Below are 21,118 nucleotides of genomic sequence, written 5' to 3' on the forward strand. Positions count from 1 at the left end.
TGGAGACATGCTAATTAAAGTGATTGCTCTTCTCTAATTAAGCAGCAATTCCCTACGCCAAGAGGGTATTCTCATGCAAATAGCGCCCAAGGAGGGGATTTGGAGGGGGAAAAAACACCCCAAAAATTATACAGGGAGGAAACGGGATTTGGCAGCACCCGCGCTCTGCGAAGGCCCATTGTTATAACCTTGATTTTGATTATTTTTACCCCCAAAAAATCCAACTTGGCCATCTCGCTTCCGCACCGAGAGCGATCCTCAAGCCCTCAGCTTTTCTGGTGGCCACCACAAATCACGCCGTGTAACTCATCGTCTGAGCCAACCCTGCTTTCGTTCTGGTTTGGGGCATTTTCTTCGGATTATGGTACTTTTTAATCCCCCGAGGACTTTTCTAGTCTTCATTTTCTATATTTTTCTCCCCTTTACACTTGTGGAAATAATGACGTCCTACAGGAAACCTCCCAAGGGATAAAATTAGGGCTGGTAAACACAGGGTAGCGCAGCCCATTGGTCTCGCAAGTTTGCCCGAAAACCAAGAAACTCTGTTCCAAGGGTGGCTTTTTATTTAAAAAAAAAAAAAGCCTATTTCTCTTATTTTTAAACACAGGAGCCGTGTTTCTTTCCGGCCCGCTCCACGTGCTGCTGAAGCCTCTTCACACAAAACCCTCCTCGGGATAAATCCCCTTCCAGCTCAGCCCCCCGCCACCACACAGGGGTGCAACCAAAATTTAGCAAATTCCCCCCAAAAAACGAGGCATTTTGGGTGTATTTTGGGCCTTTCGGAAAGGGCTGGGAAAAATAGTGAGGGTTTGGGCGCAGGACGAGGCCGTAACGCGCCGGTTCGACATTTTTAATCCCGCAGATTAGGTCTAATGCTGGGCAATTTAACAAGCTGTTAATATGAAATTATGCTGCAAATGACAGGAGCTTCCCCGATGCTTAACGTGATCTGGCTGCGGTTTGCGGCTGGACGCCAGCCAAGCCCCGATAAACCCACTTTTTGCTGGTTTTCAGCCCCATCTTGCCCGAGCAGAGGTTTCTCGCTGGCGTTATCTAGCAGAAGGTCACGCACGGAGCGTGCGTGCGGCGCTTGCGGAGCGTTTCCAGCCCTCTGGAAAAAGCCGGAGCCGCTTTCTTGCCCCCACGACGCTCCCACCGTACAACTGGCTGCACGAGAGCTGGAGCTCCCCTTGCAACCCCACCTCTCCGCCGGGTTGCAAGGGGGCCGGGAACCCCTCGGCGTGAGGGCAAAGGCTTTGCAACAGCTAGCCGTGGGCCCCGCGGCGTGCAAACGAGCGGCGCAGGCACGGCAACGACCTTTGCACGGGTGCACGAGGGGAAGCTTGCACGGCGCGTGGCCCTCGGGAGAGCGTGCGCTCCCTGCTGCAAGCGAGCAGCCCGTCCACAGTGCATGGTTCCAAGGGCGCGCGGTTGTACGGGTGTGCGGCTGCAAGGGCGCAGGGTTGCGAGGGCGCAGGGTTACAAGAGCGTGCGGTTGCAAAGGTGCAGGGTTGCAAGGGTGCAGGGTTGCGAGGGCGCATGGTTACAAGAGCGTGCAGTTGCAAGGGTGCAGGGTTGCGAGGGTGCATGGTTGTGAGGGTGCATGGTTGTGAGGGCGCATGGTTGCGAGGGCGCATGGTTACAAGAGCGTGCGGTTGCAAGGGTGCAGGGTTGCAAAGGTGCACAGTTCCAAGGGCGCACGGTTCCAAGGGCGCACGGCGGGTGCGGAGCTCCCCTTCCCCTAAAGGGCCCGCAGCACCGGGGCCGCCCCGAAGGTGCCGTGAGGCCGCGCCGTCCCCCCCCGGGGCGCACCGCCCGCTCCCGCCGCAGCACAGGCCGCCCCGCCGGCCGCGCTCCCCTCCGGCGGCCCTTGGTACGCTCCGCGGGGCGGGGCGGCGAGGGGAGAGGCGGAGAGCAGCCGCCGCCACCGCCTCCTCCTCCGACACGGGGCGCCGGTGGGAAGCGGGGCGGGGAGGGGTCGGGGGGGAGAGGGGGAGAGAGAGAGAGAGAGAGAGAGAGAGAGAGAAAGCGGCGCGGCCGGGCGGCGTTGGATGGAGGCTCCCGTCCGCCGGGTCGCCCGCCCCAGCCTGGAATGTCCTGGGGAGCCGCCGCCGAGCGGGACCGGGGCCGGGGCCGGGACCAGGGAGGGGGCGCGGCGGCTGCCCAGAGGTAACGCGCCCGCTTCCCGCCGCTCTGAGGGGGCGCGCGGGCGGCCGCTGAGGAGACGGGCCGGGGGGGGGGGGGCGGGACGCGGCCGCAGGTGGCGGTGGTGGGGCGGGCGGCTCCTGTCAGCGCCGGGGCCGCGGTCCGACGGTGGTACCGGCCGGGGGGGGACGGGCCGGGACGGGACGGGCGCGCAGGGAGGCGGCACCGGCGGCACCTGAGGGGTCGGTGCCCTGCGGTGGGCTGGAGCCTGCCCCGTGTGTGTGTCTCGGTAACCGTGTGCCCAAGGCGCTTATCGCGGGGGGGGGGGGGGAGGAAGCGGCGTTTGAAGCCGGGTTTATTCAAACCATCTGACTTTTTTTTATTTTTATTTTTTTAAGTTTTTTTTTTTTTTTTGGCGTGCCCTCAGTCTGTGCGACTGAGCGGGAGACCAGCCTCAGCCCCAGCCTGTGCGGGGAGCGCTTCGGCGAGTTGGGGGGAAAAAAAGCGCAGTTTCGGTGCTCTGCCTCCAGCCCGTTCCTGATTTACGGTCTTATTTCGCAGTGAAAGTTGCTCTGACCCTGCTGTATTTGTCATTAAAACGCTGTTCTGTTTGAAGTCTCCGCAGCGGATGGGCTTGGGGTCGCGTCTGGATTCTTCACAGCCTTGATATTGATAATATCTTGTTTTTAATGATTAAGGTCCCTTTCTCTGCGATTAGAGTGGCTGAAAGTCAGTCCCTAAAGCGAGGGGGGTGTGTGCGATGCCTGAGGATTCCGGCTAAAGCATCGTGACATCTTAACTCTGATTATTATTATTATTTTACTTTTGCGTGAAGGCGCCTCCATCCTTTAGGCTAGCTAGTTCTCGAGTTTGAAATTACTTTTGCTTGCTTTGTCTGTGTCTTTGCCAGAAAAAAAAAAAATATATATATATACATAGGCTGACTTTTAATGAAAGAACTTTCCAGTCGACTATTGCATGTTTTCAATATTGATGTTTTTAAACCAAAAGGGAAATGTTTTTCAGCCCTAACACACAACTTTCAACTGTTAGGCAGAAAACAGGCGATGTTTATTTTGCCCCTGCCTGGTAACTTTGTAAAGGATTGGCGAATGGGTAAATGCGATGGCTTTAAGTAGTGGTGGGGGGTTTTTTGGGTAGGGTTTTTTTTTTTTTTTTTTTTTTACTGCTTTCCCCAAATGATTTGCTGCGTCTTGTGCTTTTAGGAGCTTTCTGAGAAGGAGTAGCCGCGCCGAGCCTGCAGTTGTAAAACTGTCAGCTCTGAAGGGGTGTTTACTCAGTGAGTTGTATCTTTCACACATGCACCAGAAATACAATTTACTAACCCAAACACCAGGCTTGTCACTCTGCAGCCACCGAGGTTACCAGGAGCACGTAAACTTATTATTCTCTGGGATTTTGTCGTCCGTGGGCCGGTGTTTTCTTTGAACAGGTAATCCCGTTGTGCTGGTGCTTAAAGCCGAGCTCCACGGAGCTGGTTTGCTTTTTGTGCTCGTCTCCCGCAACTCTGGTGTTTTGACAGTTGCGATTTATGCGATGTACTGCCTGCCTGTAACTTCTTTAAGGAGAAAAAGTACTTTTGTAATAGCGGTTGCCGAGGGCAACGGCCCCGCTCTTTCGTGTCACTATATTCCAAAAATTCTCAGCTCGAGTAGCAGTAAACGTTTCATGGTGTGATTTCTTAACGCTTTTCCGTTAAACTTGATGTTATATGCCCTAATTGCAACCAGCGTGCTTTTGTTCCACCAAGCTAAAACAGGCGGCGAGCGCCGCTCGTGTGATTCAAATGCATCGAAACCAAACCCTACTTTTTTTTTTTTTTTTCAAAGCAGTTACGAGCCTGTCTTGTGGGGAGGGCTTGATAATGGAGCGCTGCTCCATTAAAAAGAAATAAATATTTTTCCTGTAATCCCCTCTCCAAAACAAGAGGGAAGGCTCCGACTGGTTCGGTCTCCATCCTGGAGAAACCCGCAGGCTTGCAAAGCAGCTTTAGAAAGCCATGACTGTTGCTCAGAACTATTTAGTTATTTAAAGCTGGACTCGCAGATAGAAATACCAAGACGGGATCCACTGGGTTGGCTGCCTGCTTTATGTTAAAAGGTACTTTTTTTTTTTTTTCTCCTCTGAGGGGTAGGAAGTGAGATGGGAACAGCTCTAGTGGCAAGGGATTAGTAATTCACCCGAGGATGAGCGCGATAGCTTTGTCGCTTGGATTAATGCGATTTACACCCTTAAGCTGCCCTGAGTGCTTGTAAACAGCCGTGCCCGTGCGTGCAAGGTGAAGCGCGGGAGGGCCGGTGGGCTGCTCCCGCCTTGGCAAGCTCTATTACACTCACAGAAAGCAGCTTGGAGTGGGGAACCCCCCCCCCCCAATCCTGGTTATTTTTCATCCTTCTGTGAACGCCGGGGTTTGGTGGGACGCTGGCTCTACCTGGGGCTCTTCGTTCTTTGCCTACAGCCCTTCTGGTTTTTGGGTTGGGATTCCTGCATGCTCCCTCTGCTGGCTTTCCGGGCATGGGATGTACTGGTACTAAACTTTGGGTTTCTTACCCCAAGACTGGGCAGGGGGGAGGGGGGAAAAAAACCCACGTAAGGAAAGGCCTGACTCTGCTACAGGGGCAAATCCCACCAGCGCTTTCATTATCTCAAGGTGTGCTGTAAGCCTATAAACTGAGGCTCATGCTTACTTTGGCTCGCTGCTGTGCCAGAGGAATAAAGCAGCTGTGCTCCAACTTCAGGTGATGTCACTTGAGGATTTTAACTGTCAGAGCTTAAAAATACACTGACTTGTTTAAAGACTGCTTCTGCAGATGTGGAAATTGTGAAGCAAAGCAATTGATTCGTTCGCGTGAGCGCACAGCCGTACTGGTGTTTGTCATCTCATAAATCCTCCTCTGCAGACCTGCTTTGCCTAACGAAGTCCTTGGTCGTACCGAGACCACTGAAATTAATTTGGTGGCTGCTTGAGATAAGACGCTACCATTAAGTGTACGACTAGCAAAGCTTCAGCTGCAGTGCCAAAAAAAACCACCCGAGCTGGGAAGCATGTGATGATTAACTCATTTAGAGAATAAAGCTGTTTTCTAAAGCAGTGCCTGATGCGGATGTACGGTACCGTCAAGCAGCACCTTCTGGTGCTCCGCTTCACGTGCTTGTTAGCATTGTTAATGTGACTGTGCGTGTAAAGGAGCAAGTGCTTTGATTTCAGCTTCCCTGGGAAGTCGTTAGCAGGGCTGGGTGTGAGGAGCTGTAGCTCACAAGCTGATATCTCTTGAGTGTTTGTAATATCACGTATATCTTCTCTCTGCTGCAAAACAAGCTTTATGAAACAGGTTTACGTAGGTAGCGTGAGCTATTTCCAATTCTGCATGTGAAAAGGCATTGAACTTCACCTGGATTTCCCCTACCTTCCACCAAACCCATTCCTCGTACTTTGGGTAGGAGTTCCTTTTGCCAGGCCTTTTAGCCTGCCCTGGAAAACCTTCTGCTCTGCGTCTTCCTCACTTCCATGCTTACGAATGTGAACCTTGAGGGGTTTTTAATGCGATGCTCTGGTCCTGCGTAGTTGTGCTTGCGCGCAAACATATGCAAAATGACGTGAAAACATGGCGAGTCTGCTGGTGAGCTTGGTTCCAGCGAGGCTTTGAAACCTTTGGTTTAGTACCAGAAGCCCTGAGACTGAGCGAGTCTTCACCCGCAAATCTGTTGAGATCTGGTATTTCAGATAACACTTTATACAGAATCGCTTTGAGCGGCGCGCTGCACGCAGCTCAGAAACCTGCCTGACGCCTTTTGTTAGGCAACGTCTAATTTGTATGAATTAATTGATACTGTAAACTTGACCTTTATATGTAGAGTCAGTTTTTTGTCTACTGCTTTGCTTACAATCTGTTGACTAGAGAGTGGCTCTGCTTCAGCTGAGTCACGCCGCTTTCCCACTTGCTGCAGTGGGTTTTTTTTCTATCGGTTTTCTGGTTTTCTTTGGTGTTGCGGTGGGCTGGGGAGCTTCTGAGCCAATTCCTGTCTGCAACTGGGGTGAGACTGATCAAAAATGCCAGTTTATGGAGCTTAAAAACTTGTTAAAGACTATAAATCTTGTATCAAGTGGAATTGGTCAAATTTCCTTTTTAAATGGGAATTTCCAGCTTGTCTTGCAGTCCTGACTCTTAAAGCTGGTACATGGGGACCAAACTGTGCTCTCCATACACTTTTTTTTTTTTGCTATTTTGATGTAGTTTGTTAAGAGGTGAGCTGGTATGAGGGCTGCATAGGCTGATTCCCTTTCCTGCTAGCTTAATGCTGTCCTAGTGGCCTCCCGAACAAGCCCTGGTGTTGTGTGTCCCCTTCTCCCACATTGTTCTCTCTGGGCTAGTGTTTGTCCTTGGCAAAAAAACCCTCTTTGCTGTGTTCCTTTAGCTAATGAGAGGTCTCCAGCTACCCCGTCGCAAGAAACTGTCTAGTCTAAAACCTCTTCTTTTTTTCAGTTGAGTGTTCTTCCAGTAATTTCCTTGGTAGATGGCTCGGTACAACGTCCAGGGCTGAGTGTGTCATAGTTTTCCACTTAGTTTCCCCAGCTCGCTTCTCCCTTTCCGGTGCGGATGGTGATTCTCCAGTGACAGTTATCACTTCAGGGTAAACTGCTTGTTCAGCCCTACTAGGGATTGAGACTTGTGCATCCAGGCCACCTGTCTTTCCCATTAAGCCCCTGCTTGCTCTTTTTACGCGAGAAATATCTCCTGTCTTTCAACAGGAGGGAAAATAATCATGCAAGGTGGGTTGTTTTCCCATTTCCCATACCTACAAGATGTCTCGGAGCTTTTCTAGCCAGGTGGGACTCTATTTTTATTTTATTTTTTCTTCCCCCCCAACCCCCCCCCCGGCTCGGGCGCAGTTTCACGTTACAGCTCGGTCGGAGGACTCGCTGCTGCAGGAGGTGGCAGGTACGTTCCTGCCTCTTCCCTGCTGTGGGAATCCAGCGGCGGAGCAGCTGCGGGGGAGTGACTCCAGCTAACCCTTAAAAAAAAAAAACAAACCCACAAAAGAACCCCAAACCCACAAAACCCAAGCCCCAAACTTCCCGCTGGATCTTGCCCCGCAGTTAGAGAGTTGCTAAATCTTCCACCCCGATGACTGGGGAGGCCTCTGGGGTGGGGGGCGAACAGCCCCTTTTGGCAGCAGCCGGCTTTTAAATTGGCTTAGTTGTCTCATAAAACCACGCTCTCTGTGCTGCAGCTGAGCCAAGAGCCGGTTGCCTTGCGGGGTGGAGGGGTCTTGCCGTTCCCGCCCCTCTCTAGAAATATCCGATTAAACCTGTTCAGCTCACTAAAACGTCAGGGGGAAAAAATAAAATAAAAAATAATCCCCCAAACCCCAGAGCAAGATGAGCCAGCTCGGTTGGAATATTTTTCTCCCCGCTTGGCAGTTGCGGGCAGTGCCAAAAGCAGCAGGAGGGAGCGGAGCGTGCTGGGGGAAGGGGACCATCCCTTTTGGCAGGGGCCAGCTCTCGGTTGGGCTTAGCTGTAAGGTGAAACCGCACCCTCGGCCTCACCTGTCTGTCTGATCATGCCTTTGATTTATACCCCGGGTTTTGCTGTTTAGTTTTCCCCGCAGACTTCAACCATTGTATCTGATAATGAACCACGCGGTTGAGCCTTATTTGTTTAATTCAAAGACAAGTTTAATATTTCCTACCTCGCAGTCGTACAAAGTCTGCCTGCTTTGCAGACCTTGGTTTTCCCTTGCAGCCAACCCGTAAAACACCAAAGAACGCTCGAGGAGAGAAAAGTGCTCGTGCTGCGAGCCGCCTCTTGTTAAAAAATGGGTTCTGCGAAGGAGCGGCAAAGGGGCTGGGTACCCCTGGTTTTTGGGGTTTTTTTGGCAGGGGGAACGTTTAGCCTTTGCAGAGGTAGCTGTGGGTTGTGTTGCCGGCTAAGCGTACGCTGCCGGCTCCCTCCACCTCGCCTTCAGTGTGCTGGTGAGACCCCTGCGTGGTGGGCTCCAGAGCTGAGCTGTGGGGATCTTCTCTGCCCCCGATAATCTCAGGTGAAGAAAAGAGAGTTCCTGAATGCCTCTGTAATAGCTCTGTGTCAGCTGCTAAAGCACTGAAGGACAGAGGGATGCTGGAGGTGTCCTTCCTCCTGGAGAGGAATTTTGTCATATTTTTGCCTAGACAACTTGTGTCCGAGCGGCAGCCCGCTCTAGCTGGGGATGCTCTTGTTCCTGCAAGGGGATGGCACTGGGGGGGGGGGGGGGGCGGTTTCCTTTCCCACTCCTCACCGAGTAAAACAAACCATTTATCTGGCTAAAAGGCCTCACTCTAAAGAATCTTAAAAGAAATTATGGGGTTTTTTACATGCCAGTTCAGGAGGTAACCCCCAGGTGACTGTTTGTCTTGTGAGCAAAGAGGACAGTTAACGTGGCCCCTTTGGAAACAAACTGAAGACGATTCTTCTGAGCGGCAATGCCTTACTTGCTTGCAGATTGATCCAAGCTAGGTTTTCCTGAGTAAAGTTACTGTTATCAGGTGATATTTTTCAGTTTTTAATTTCCTTTTATTGCTCCTTGTTTGTTAAGAGATGATAGATCGGCCCAAATAAGGGTATGAGAAAGGCTGGTGATTTTCAGGAGGATCCACAGACAGTCAGTGCATGACTTGTTGCCTTTATCTCTGAGATCAGGAGATTCCTTTGCAGTGATGGATTAATCCACTCTTGAGTGAATAATATAACCGAGAACAAGTAGGAGCCAGCGCTCCAAACAGATGATTTGTTTAATACATGTATGCCTCTCCTCCCTGCCTCCCCCTCTGAAAAGCTTCTTTCTTCACTGTTTCATTCAGCCTGCCCGCCGAAATCTGACATCAACCTGCGTGTGCACCAGCCTCCCGCACCGAAGGAGGGATGGAGGATGGGGCTGTGCCGAAGGCTTCTGATCCCAGGCGGGCGAGAAGATAAACTGCAGCTCTGCCAAGCCCAGAGCGGGGCTTAGGCTGGAGAGAGGGTGCCTGTGGGCTGCTCTGGCCATGACGTCATCCGTCTGCTCTGGCCATGACATCACCCTAGTTAGAAGTGTTGATTCTGGCACCTGCCGGGGGGGTGAGCTTGCACCGCTCAGGTCTCTCGGAGGTGATGACAAGGCAGTGTGCTCTGCGTCCAGGAAAAAAGTTGTATGTAGGAGCTTGAAAATTGGGGTTGGGGCAATGAACTTGGTGACAAGGAGATGGCAGTGGGTAGCTTAGAAGTAGAAATGTGTCGTTTAGGAAGATGGTTCTGTAGTTGTGCCAGGGTGGATGTGTCTGCCCATACCTCATCTGTGGACTGCCAGCCTTTTGAGCGGGTCGGGGTTGTTCTGGAGCCACGCACCAAAGATCTTCTCCCAGCGACACGTGTGTAGCCCTTGCTATCGCGCCCGCAGTCGGCTACGAGGCTGGGAAGGGAGTTGCACAACATTAGCGATGGAATTCATGTAGCTAAATCTGTTATCATCCCTATGGATGTACTGGAATAACTCTTTGGCAGCTCATAAGCTGTGTCTTGTCGCTTTAACATCTTCGAACACGTCGGGGGTGGGTAGATGCTGTTGATAAGCTCAAAGAGACTGTGAGATGTGATGGTTAGAGGTGTCAGGATGGGTCTTCCCTCTGCTCAGGACCCCCCAGTCTGTTGTAGACTTACTTGCTGGCAAAAGCTCCGATAGCTCAAGGTCAAGTTGGTAAAACTCCTCAGCTTTGGCTTTCCTTGGTTTCACGAGAGCTGGTGTTCTTGCATTGATCCGATCCCCTCGGGGTGTGGGATGGGAAGTGCTAGTGACAACTTTCAGCTGTATTTTGGAGACTTTCTGTGTGGGGCAAAGATAAGATCTTTGAAATGGCATTTCCCCGTTTGGAGAATGGTTTTTTGCTGGTGTTGGCTGTACATAATTTCTGGTAGCTGAAGAGCTTTGCTGTGTAATGTTCCAAGTCCATGTAGATTAAATGTATTGCGGAGTCAAACTAAACAATAGCATGTGGTTTTCTTTTGTTCCCCCCTCCTTCCCCACGATAAGAGCTCACAAAAGTTTCCGAATTACGACTACGTATGCATATGCTCGAGTGTAGGCCTGGATTTTCATAAAGTTTGCTGAGGGCTGTTACTTCTGAGGAGCTATTTCACCTTTGCAATAGCTTCAGGAAATCTCTTTGTTTCTCAAGAGCCTTTTCAGAAGGTGATTTTTGGTGTAGCGCTCGGATACTTGTTGCTTAAATACTTTGCAGTGACAGTGTATCGCAGCTTGATGGAGATTTGAGTCTCCTCTAATAAAATGCAAGCTAAGGAGGAAAACCCCGAGGGTTTTTTGGAACAGAAGATGTTTTCTGTTCCTGCCACTAATCTTTGTTGCAGAATGAAATAGGAATGTATACTTTTAAATCTTTGTCAGGGTGTAGAAGGAAGCTGGCAACGGATGTAATCAAAAATGTTGTTATCAAAACTCTCTAAATATGTTGAAATTTCAGGCTTAATGATATAATTTTAAATTCAGCTATTCAGACAGGCATTTTTTTGGTGCAGATAGCACTTTCAAATCGCTCTGCAAGTCGGGATCAACCAGAGAGGAGTCTGGGACCAGATCGTAGGTGGTGGATACTGAAGTTGGTGTGTGGTGGTGTGGCTTGAGTCTCTTCTGCTCCATGAATCCTCGTAGGAACAGATCTCAAGTGAATTGGGTGCTAGCCTTAAATCAAGATGTGGTTTTCTAGATGATGGGCTTCTGAGCTGAGCATGTAAAAATGGTCTATTTAGTATTTTTCCTAATTAGTGCATTTGTCGTTGCTGGTATGTAATCGTCACACATGGAAAGTATGTATATTGGGGGTTGTCTGAAACAACTGTTACAGGTTACAATAAAACGTGATGAAGCAACAGCAGATCCTACACGCCCAGTATGACAGGAGACAGAAAGTTTCCAGCCTTATTCTTGTAGGCTGGAATAAGGGAACTGCAAGTAACCTTCACCCTTCCGACCCCTCTTCCTCCAGTGGAGAGGCTGCAGGTTGAGGACGTAAAAGAAGCTGAAGCTCTTCTCTGAGCCAAAGGTGTGAAGCTGTTTATTTTCACTCTGGAAATGTATATATTGCAGGAGGCAGATGCTAGCCTGCTTAACCTAAGCATTCAGGACTTATCTGGGGTCTGGCGAGTGGACAAGTGTTGTCCCTTCTAATCCCCCAATATTAAAAAGTCCAGGCACCTTTCTCTGGCTAAGCCTGAGAGCGCTTTAAAAAACACACAAAGAGAAGCCAACAAAAAAAGAAACATTTGCTTTCTTTGCCAAGTTTAAATGAAGACTAATGCCGTGGTTCTGCTTAATCTTGTTTTTCTTGCTATCTGATGGATGCTAACGTGGGATGGAATCAATCCCGGCAGCCGGTTATCTTTGCAGGGCCCCTGTGTTGCTGAGCTCGGCATTAAAGTCTTGCGGGGGAGCTGACGTGCTACGAAGAGTCTCGAACCTTCTTCCTGCGTCGTGAAGCCATAGCAGCGGTGTTCCTTCCCAACGAGGGAAGGGAAAGGCGTCTCCCAGAATCTCTGGTCTGCCGTTGAACGTCCGAAATCCTGTTGAGCAAAGTAGGATATGTCTGTGCGAGTGCAAACAGGGTGCAGTCAGGTTAACCTGGTGGAAAATTCTCCCTGGTACCCATGATGAAACTTAACTACTTTCCTGTCAGCTGCTCATGTTTGAACTGGTTCTGCTGGTAATAGCTGCCGTTACCCTGATTCACAGGAGGAGATTTAGGGCACTGACTCGTGAACTGCCGCTGTTCGACGCTGCTGCCCCTGACTGCCCATCTGCTCTGGGCTGGGGTCCCTGCCTCTAGCAGGGGCGAGCTGACGGCGCAACGTGGACTTGGAGCACAGCTGTGGTGGGTGAAGCAGCAGAGCTGGAGAAGCCGAACCCTCGGGCTATGGTTTCATGATCGTCGCTGCCTCCTTGCCCTGGATCGACACTCTCCATCGGCTTCTCTGGCACGAGAAGCTACGGCTGGTGCTCGGTTCGCTGAGCAAATCCAACCTAAAGCTCCCCTCTCCTTCCCCCTCTACTTGCATGTTTGTTGTAGCAAACCTGGCCTGACCAACATGATTTTCTTTTTTTTTTTTTTTTTTTTTTCTGCCTAGCTGTTGCATTGAGACAGCTTTTATCTGGGCCCGAGGCTAATGGGATTGTTTTGCCGCTTTGCTAGAGGAATATTGTCAGTCGTGTCAGGATTCCTTCCCTCCAGGTTAAGCAGCACAGAAGCGTGTTTTTGCCGGAGAGTTTGGACTTCAATTTTGAAACCAGGTTTGATCTACTGAGCATGGGGGAAGGGAGGGGAGGAGAGCAGTAAAACCGAATTACCCGGTTAGCTTACTGTAGCGCTGAAGGATGAATTGTTCGAAGGCTTGTTTTAATCAGGGGAAGAAAGGACGGACTCTTTCCTGCTTTCTCCCTCAGCTGTCACTGGTTAGCCGGTTTGCTTTTTAATAAGCATTGTTCTCCTGCCTATCGACCCTGGGGACTGGGTTCAGCGGCAGTGTGCGGTGGCAGTGCGTGTGACAGTGTCCGGACTGCTGTAAAAGGAGGGGAAGCAGCAATTTCAAGTGGAGGACAGCACTTTTGTGCTGACCAAGTCAAAATGGATTGCTTGCCCTGTTTTGTGCACAATTTCAGCCGTCCACAGGCACAGTGAATTCTAAAGGGCGACTAACAACGGTGCTGTAACACACAGGCTTCGCTCTCTGGTTCCAGCGCGCCTCCCATATCCTGCAGCCATGAGTTCACAGGCTCCTAATTGCCTATGATGTAAGACAGCAGTAGATGGGGTTGCTATAAATTCTGGCTGCAGGTGTGGATTTAATAGTTGTGCTTCCCTTTAAGGGATCAGGGATAGCATGGATCCCTGCAAGTTGCAACAGACTGTTGGACTCGGGGGGGGGTGAGGCAGCTAAAAGAACCCATTTGCCTGCGTTTTTTAGAGCTGTTGCTTGCTGGAGGCTACCGATAGACGAGGTGTCAGTGTTCATCTGGAATCGCCTCAGAAATGAGCTCGCTGTCCCCTAACAGAACTTGCCCGCTGTTGCTCTTCTTTTCATCAACCTTCTCTTGTGTCAAAACTTACTTGGCGTGAGAACGCCGCTGGAAGCAGGCCTTTAGGCAGCGTGCATGGACACAAGCTCCTTTGTCTGAGAGTCTGACAGGTTTTTCTGATGACCAGAGCCAGCCTGTGGTTCTATTTTTTATTTTTCTAAATCATGCTTGATTCCGATTATAGGAACCGTAGAGAAATTATAAACATGGGTGATCATCCTTGATGTGCAAAATGCAAGCTTTTTGGAGGGGAAAAGACACAGCCCGAGGCATTACTGAGGCTTGCTGTGGCGTGTGCGCATGTAGATCAGATAATTAGGGTGGCGAGTCCCCTAGCTCGCTTGAGAAAATGGGCATGTCTCACTTGGGGCTTCATATATTTTTTTTTCTTAATTTTTGCTGACATTCTTGCAGTTCAGAGTTTATTAAAGATACTGGGGTGGTGCTTCATAAGTTGATCCGATGCCTCACGCTGTTAAGACTGCAAAATTCCCTTTTGTGGATGTCCATTCCATGGAGCTAGCGCTCCAAGACTGCTCCATGAGCTGAAACTGCTCCCTCATCCAGGTGAAAACTAAACCTCATTTTTTCCTTGGCTGAGTTTTCAGCTGGATCTGCCAGCAGAGCTGACTCACTCGATGGCCGCACGATCGTTGGTGCAGATAGAGGAATGCAAGCCAGGTCCTGAAGGAAGGTGTTACTGCCCTCCTCGGCAGCGGCCTGTCTTTAAATTGGCTTAAACTGGTTGCGAAATCTCATTCTTGGTAAAAACCACTCGGTTGAAAAAGTAAAACAAAGGCCTCGCTCTGACGATCCCCGTAGGAAGGAGCGGAGGAGGGTGTTTGCAGAAGGACCCTTCGAGACGCGGTTGAAGGTGAGCAGAGCTGTCGCTGGTGATCGTAAGGTGGTGCGACAGAATCAGTACGGGTGTTGGGCTAGATACGGGGGAAAAAATGGCAATATGAGGCAAAGTCGTGCAGGGCCAGGAGAGAGAGAGAGAGGGGTGAGGTCTGGGGGGCCTTGAAAAGCAGAGGGTGAGAATTCTGTATGCATTCGGTCTGCAGTTACTCTGATGGAACTGTTAGACTAATGATACCTTCAGATCCCTTGGGGTCTAAAAGCCCTTATTTAGGCATTTAAGCATAATTGCAGCCCAGCAGAACTGTATATTAGGCTAATGCTCTGTTCTTTTTCTTCCCCCGAGGCTAGAAGAGTCAGAAACCATACCCACTTCATTAGTGTGGCAGCAGGGGGACTGTCTCAGCTTTTTTTCCTGAAGTTAATAATAAAATTAACCTAATTATTGTGCCTCTTTGTGGGTAAGAAAGTGTGGCTTCTGTGATGATTTATTTCCACACACACTCCCCCCCCAATGTCTGTCTTGCTGTGACCGGCGTTGATACGGCAGGATGGAAATCCCAGGTCTCCCCGATCGGAGCACGTACATGTGTCGATAGCAGAGTAGTGACTCGGGAGCATTTTCAGCCGCGTGCTGCAGCGGCACAGTACACAAACCGTTAAATTTTCTTCCCTCGGCTCACAAATCCATTTCTTCAGTCAATGCCAAAGCATGCGTTCTTCTATCAAGACCATATGTACGCCAAGACCGAGGTTTTAAAGTCAAGGTGTTTTTGAAATATTGGAGTGCAAATTAAGTATCTGAGTAATCTTAACTGTCTTCTGAAAAAAAAAAATTCTCTATCAGCCTCACATATAACTCAAAGGATTAATGGAAAGCTAAACTTTGATCGGAGTCCAACAGCTGATACCAACCCTGAGACTTTCCAGGCCTGAAAGCAAAATAGAAAAATCCACTGAACAACTCGGCAGAAGATCTGCTTCTCCATCTTTGAGGCAGGCCAACTTTTTGGTCATATTTTTAGGCTAATACTCTTTTTCTTTTTTTTTTTTTCCTTCAAGTTGCTTAATGTCTTCTTGTGGCACCTTTGTCCTGTGACGCTGGACCTGTAGCAGAGTTTGAGTAAATTACTGATGTTATTGAGGGTGTTTCATAGCTTTGGAAAAAGATGCATATGCCTTATTAAGGAAGACTGTCAGGATTTAAGGTCCCTATTCTTATAGGAACTCGGTAGCTGTCTCGTTTGCTTAGTGCTGTTTGGTTTTCCTCCCATCTGCCGCCCTGAGCAGACATTCAGTCTGCATTTTGACAAAAATAGCGTGCCATTACAAATTGCCACACAACTGATAATATATTTTAACCCCCCAAAACTGGGATTTGCCACTGATTCACAGGTCGAGTTTTAAACCGTGTGGAGCAAGCATGAAGCTTCACACACGCTCCTGCAAGGTTGCTTATAAAAATGTATGTTACCTAAAAAGAGTAAAAATACCAATCGAATCATTCTGTGAAATATGCATAGGAAACACTTGGATGTTGGCTTATGGGCAGAAATGCGGAGGCATTCATGAAATTCAAGGCAAGGATTTGCAAAGGTTGCGCAACTGCAGTTCCTTTAAGTTGTTACGATAAGGATCTAGAAAGTATACTTTCATTTGTTTAAAATGTAATAAATAAATATGAACGTAACATCAAAGGATACTTTTTCTTGTAATTTTTAAATGCCTTTCCATTTGGTTTGTTTCTGTAGATGCCTGGGAGCATGTTTCATTGCGTTCTCTGACCTGTTTATATCTTTCACACTTGGTTTATAGGGTCACTGTCAGCAAACTGGTTTTGTGGGGTTTTCCCTTTCTGAATTTTTTTTTTAAGGGTCGAGAAAATACCAGGCTTGCAGGACTGCTAGGCAGAGTTCAGTTTGTTTTCTAAAAGCACCCACAAAATCCCTTTGAAGTACATAATTTTATCACTTACACTCACAAAATCCTGTCTTTCGTGATGCCATAGTTCTAATACAAATTTAAAAAAAACCCCAAAAAACCCAACACTTATGTAAATGCCTGGCTCCTTATCTCCATCGCTCGGCTTCCTGTAATTTAGTAACACAGAAACTGCAGTTTCAGTGCTCGAGGTGGAGAAGAGTAAAACGGGAGCACTTGAAATTTTTGGTTGGGTGTTTTGTTTTTTGGTTGGGTCCCGTGTCCCCCCCCAAGCTGTGATTACAGCAGGACTTTTTTTGGTGCTCGAGCCCTCTCTTCGCGGCGTAATTAGGAACGCATTGATTCTTATTGCAGCTGGCAGCTGCTCGCTATTGCCTTTTTCAGCTTATGACCCCCATAGTCCTGCTGACCTTTCCTGGGGTTAGTCGTAGGCCCTTTTCATTGTGATGGGCTAGAAGTGGCTCATGTGGAGTTGATTATTTCCTTGCTTGTCTGGCCTTTTTGGTGCCATAACTCCAAGTCACTTCCATTTTCTTCCCCTGCTTTTTGGCTGACCACAGTGAAAGGAAATGCTTTTGCTGGCGACAGGATCGGTTTGCACGCTCGACTGACTCGATTGAGACCCTGAAAAGAGGGGAGGGGGAGGGTAATGAACACTGTAGGTGCTGCATTTGCTTTTTAAAGGTTGATGTTAATGATTGAGTGGTCATTAAGCATTCATAAAAAAGAGGCTTCGGCAGGCTTGGTTGCCTTTTAGCAATCTCGAACCTGCGTACCGGTATTAAAAATCCACCCGCCGCACCCTTAATGTATGGCAGCCGCGTGTTTAGGAGCGGTACGTAGGAGTTATGCGGCGCGTGGGCGAACGTGCGGGTCTCAGTTGCCCGGGACCGCTTCGAGACTTTCCCAGCTAGCAAAAATCCCGGGAATAAACCTCGGAGGTTAGTCCGTAAAGCCGACGGGCAGACTGTCGGTTGCTACCGGGCTGCTCCCCGGCACAAAAAGCTAATGAAGTATATATGCCAGCTGTTACACTCATTTTGCCAGACCCCAGGAGGACAGCATGAAGACAGTCAGTGATCAAAGGCTTTGGAGATCACTGAGGAGCCGAGCTGCAGGAATGTCTGATTGCTTTCTCTTGGAATGCCACAGGCTTCAATACCTTTTTTTTTTTTTTTTTTAAGGTGTCTTGGTGGGAGATTTAATGATCTAACTACGCTTGCTCACACTAAAGGCACGGTGTTTTAGTTAATTCTGGGGGTTTCGTTTGCTCTAAATTTAGGTGCTTTGAAATTCTGCAATTTTTGTTGTAATGACAGAAACAATCTTGATGAGCAAGTTAAAGTAAAATCTCTCATGGTAATTCTGGAATAAATGACCTAGGGGAGAAACCAACTTGCCGTGCTTTAGGTGTTAAATCATGTGTAGTACTGTAAGGTGAGGTGGGATTAATTGAGTTGCTGTTGTTTAGGAAAAGTATGAAATCTTTAGTATCTAAAGCTGTTTTACTCCGAGTGAAAAGCGTTGCGGTGGGCAGCGCTGCCCTGAAGCAGCAGCTCTGTCACTTTTTCCTAGGGCTTCTTAGAGAAGGCTGTCAGCTCTGGAGGTGGAGTGGGCAACCTGAATAACTCCCTCTGTTCCAGAGCGTGCCATTTCCTTCATCCTCCTCCTCCTCCTCCTCCTTCCCCACTTCGCTCCGGTTTATAGGACCCGGTGCATTTGGCTAGCAAAGAAAAAAAAAAAATCTTTCCTCCTTCAGCTTCAGTGGGCTGAAACGGCTCGCTGGAGGTCAGATGAGTTTTGGAGGGGAGTGATGGAGTGGGAGAGCAGTTAGATTGAGGTGGGGTGGTGGCTGCTCGCCGTTGGGAAGGGCAGTGCGCTGCCAGCTGGTCTGAGATGGGAAGCTGAACCAGAGGGAACAAAAACTATCCGAAAAGGAGAAAAAAGTGGGTATAATACAGTTTTTAGTAGTGACTCTGCCCTCAGCTGCAAGGGTGGAGATGAGAAGCAGGGCAGGTTCTCAGCTGTGTTTTGAAGGATGCAGGATCCTCTTGGGCTGGGCACCCTATGAATGCATGGTTAGAGTGTAAAACTTTTTTTTGGGGGGAGCGAGCACAGGTAGGAGCGAGTTAATTTGGAGGTGATAGGTGAAATTAGTGACACCGAATGGACCAGACGTGGTAGAAGACCGCTGGTTTCTGGAGGAACGGTGGCAAGCGTGAAGCTTTGGGAAGAGAGGAGAAGGGTCACTGCCAGGGCTGTGCTGTCTCGCTGTGCTGAATCTGCCCGGATCAGAGATGGGAAGCCAGTCCGGTGCCGGTCTCTTCCCGTCTCAGCCCAGTAGGTCGTTTTGGTAAGTCCACGTGCCGAGGGCTTGCTCCCTGGCCTGGGATGGCCCGTGCCCATCCTGGTGAGGTCTTCAGGCCTCAGCAACCGGGTGACGGTGTGCAAGCTGCCCTGCAGAACCCGACCGGCTGATGTGGCAGCGGGGACAGCCCTGCTCCTGCATGGGGAAACCTCTCTGGTGCTCCTAAAGGGACTAATTAACGCGTACCCTTCCCCTCTGTTCGGAGGTAGCTCTTGATGATTTATTTTGCTTGCCGGGAGATGGCATCCCGACGGTCACAGGGCTGAACTGATGGGCAGGCACATGCCTGTCCCCATGGCTGTTTGGCGAGAGTGTCCCTTTTACAAAGGGTCTGCGACAAATGAGACGCACAGCCAGAATTACGTCGTCTTCAGAAGTACGCCATTGTATTAATTATCTCCAGAAGTACCAGGTACATGTTTCTGTACGCCCCCATGTGTGCAGTGCACTTCCGAGGGTCAGACATCCATTGGAACGGTTGGGATGACAACTCCTCGTGACACCAGTCTGTTATCATCCTCGCCTCCCTTCATCTGTGAGCAACAGGTCACTTTAGAGCTGACGAGGAGGTCAAGTGCTGGATGAAAATAGGTGGAAGCTGACCTTAGATGAAGGCATCTCAGTTGAAGTAGGAGAAATACGGGTCTTTGCCATGCCGTGGCTTTCTGGGATGTGGCACGGATGGTCTGGAGAAGTTGCCGGTGAAACTGGAAAGGACTTGATCCATGAAAACCATGTCCATCCCTATTCAACCTTCTATATTACTCTCACTTATTTTGACTATGTGATGCACCAGTGATGGAGATTCATCCTCTGAAGCGAGGAATGGTGAACTGTGGGCAGAGGTGTTCCTGGGTGAGCTCATCTTGCAGTTTGAGACACTGAAACGGAGCCACGTCTAACCAAAGTGCTCCTCTTTCTGTTCTGGTGCCCAGTGACTGGTACTTGCTGTCAGAATGGGAGTTCAAGGTTATTGAAGTGATGGCAAATGGTTTTTCCATTCCTCAAGCCTTTTAGTGCTTGCGTATACGTTAATATGCTATTAAAGACGCAAGGTTTCTGCGCTGGGTTTTCTAAAAACCCCAAAACTACGAGCTGTGGTCTTGCCCTCTTCTCTGTACTTCGCAATGGGCTTCTGGACTGACACCATCTGCAGAAGAGAAAGAATATTTTGGGGTTGTGTATTGCATGTTGGATCCCTTCTTCCCCCTGTGTTCCCATTCTCTACCAGCGAAAAAGAGGTTTCTACGATCCCTTCAAAAATGGATGTGAGCAAAACTTTCTTCAGATGCCCGAGTGTTGCTGCCGAACAATGCTACTCCAATCAAAGTGAATCTTTTTCTTTTTTTTTTTTTTTTTTTTTTTCCTCCAGTCAAAGAACTTTGGTCTTGGTGGCTTGCTTTGTGTACTCACTGCTTTACAGTTGATCTTCCCGCTCCGCAAGCCTGCGAAAGCCAAACTGGTAGGTCAGAAGAGGAGTAGCTGTTGACACTGGCAGCTAGGAACATGTAAAGAGAAAGATAAACAGAGGGAAATCAGAGACTGGATAAAGTAGATCTCCAAAGATAAAGTTTAGTTAAAGATAATGAGCTGGCCTTGTTTAAAAAGACAGCTGCAAAATAACCCAGTAGCTCCATGTGCTGGGGTTAAAGTTGACCTAGAATATACGTTTCATTGCTTTTCATAAATAAATAGCGGAGGGAAGATTTGGCAAAAAGCAACATTGCCCCCCACCCCTCTTCAGCAAAGTGTTTGATGTTAACAAGTTCTCTGGGTGTTTACTTTGTCCTTTGCGCTCGCTGGTGGAGCGGCTCTCCTGCCCTTGAACCGAGTGAGAATTCAAATAAACCAAACCGCTTTTCTGCACAGCCCGTCTCTTCTGCCATCTGCCTCTTACCAAAACAGCCCCGACTCTCGTTGGGGAACCAGCCTGGTTTGCAAGGATTACCGGTCGGGTCTTCCGAACAGCTGAAATAAATTGTCCCGATCAGATAAAACCGCCCAGAAACGGGAGCAGAACTCGACAGCGTTTCTTTCAGCCTTCCCAAGCTGTCATTATAAGCCTGGAGTGCAATTTGCAGTAAGCAAATAGCTCTATAAAATCTAGAATGATTCTTTTATTATTATTGGAGTCTTTTCCCGATGCTTATTTTGCGTATCTATTTTACAGTGATGTTCCAATGATAAACTACTGTTATTTTTAAATAAACCATGGGAATAATTTTGCTGTTGATATCTGGATCCAGCTTCTTGGAAAGCAACTGGCTCCACGAGCACTCAGTAAACGGATTTCTTTCTATCAAGCACATGTATTGTCGCACTTGTTTCTGGGCGCTGCCAGTAAAACTCCTAGTTATTGTATGCGTGTTAGATACATGTTTATATACACATCTGATATATGAGATGTTTAAAATATATGTTGAGTGTTATCAGCAGCAAAATTGTATGGCCAGGCTGATAAATGAAGTAACTGTGCTGAATGGACTCAAGTCTTATTCATCATTATATTATGCAAGGCAAATAGAAAATTTAAGTGAACGACAGCTGCAGATTACTTTTTTTCCTTGGAGAAGAGCGCGTTTGATAGAGACTGTTTCTGAGACTTACCTCGTGCACGTTACGTTGCGGGTGTCATGATTTAGTTTGTGTTTTGCTGGTTTCATGATTTAGTTTTTATTTTTAGGTGCT

At 48.8% G+C, this 21,118-nt stretch overlaps 1 protein-coding gene across 1 annotated transcript in view; it reads left to right on the forward strand.

Annotated features, from left to right (window-relative positions):
* Nucleotides 1-1,986: 1,986 nt before the first annotated feature.
* The window catches only part of CDON (cell adhesion associated, oncogene regulated), a 52,274-nt gene continuing 33,142 nt past the window's right edge, over nucleotides 1,987-21,118 (forward strand). The window contains exon 1 of the mRNA XM_054803238.1: nucleotides 1,987-2,169. The gene's annotated coding sequence lies outside the window, so the exon portion shown is untranslated. The remainder of the gene's footprint in view (nucleotides 2,170-21,118) is intronic.

The sequence above is a fragment of the Grus americana genome, chromosome 24 (genome assembly GCF_028858705.1).
Source record: "Grus americana isolate bGruAme1 chromosome 24, bGruAme1.mat, whole genome shotgun sequence".
Lineage (NCBI taxonomy): Eukaryota > Metazoa > Chordata > Aves > Gruiformes > Gruidae > Grus > Grus americana.